Raw genomic sequence first — 1,077 nt, forward strand, 5'->3', positions numbered from 1 at the left:
AAAAACAGCAACTCCCAAAGGGATCTATCCAACAAGTCCTCCAAACCATTTGTTCCTATATCTAATACACAGATCTTCAACAGGGGGTCCAGGACCCCTAGGGGGTCCACAGTGTCAATACAGGGGGGCCGGCAAATTATTTTTTAAAAATGAATATATCTATATACACTCACCGGCCACTTTATTAGGTACCCCATGCGGTACCGGGTTGGACCCCCTTTGCCTTCAGACTGCCTCAATTCTTCGTGGCATAGATTCAACAAGGTGCTGGAGCATTCCTCAGGGAGTTTGGTCCATGTTGACATGATGGCATCACACAGTTGCCGCAGATTTGTCGGCTGCACATCCATGATGCGAATCTCCCGTTCCACACATCCCAAAGATGCTCTATGGATTGAGATGGTGACTGGAGGCCATTTGAGTACAGCGAAATCATTGTCTGTTCAGAAACCAGCTGTGATGATTCCAGCTTTATGACATGGCGCATTATCCTGCTGAAAGTAGCCATCAGAAGTTGGGTACATTATGTCATAAAGGGATGGACATGGTCAGCAACAATACTCAGGTAGGCTGTGGCGTTGCAACGATGCTCAATTGGTACCAAGGGGCCAAAGAGTGCCAAGAAAGTTCCCCACACCAGACACCACCACCACAGCCTGAAAACGTTGATACAAGGCAGGATGGATCCAGCTTTCTGTGTAGACGCCAATTCTGACCTACCATCCGACTGTCGCAGCAGAAATCGAGACTCATCAGACCAGGCAAAGTTTTTCCAATCTTCTATTGTCCAATTTCGATGAGCTTGTGCAAATGTAGTCTCAGTTTCTGTTCTTAGCTGAAAGGAGTGGCACCCGATGTGGTCTTCTGCTGCTGTAGCCCATCTGCCTCAAAGTTGGAGTACTGTGCGTTCAGAGATGCTCTTCTGCCCACCTTGGTTGTAACGGGTGGTTATTGAGTCACTGTTGCCTCTATAGCTGAACCAGTCTGGCCATTCTCCTCTGACCTCTGGCATCAACAAGGCATTTCCGCCCAAAGAAACTGCCGCTCACTGGATGTTTTTTCTTTTCGGACCATTCT

The sequence above is a fragment of the Etheostoma spectabile genome, chromosome 9 (assembly GCF_008692095.1).
Source record: "Etheostoma spectabile isolate EspeVRDwgs_2016 chromosome 9, UIUC_Espe_1.0, whole genome shotgun sequence".
Lineage (NCBI taxonomy): Eukaryota > Metazoa > Chordata > Actinopteri > Perciformes > Percidae > Etheostoma > Etheostoma spectabile.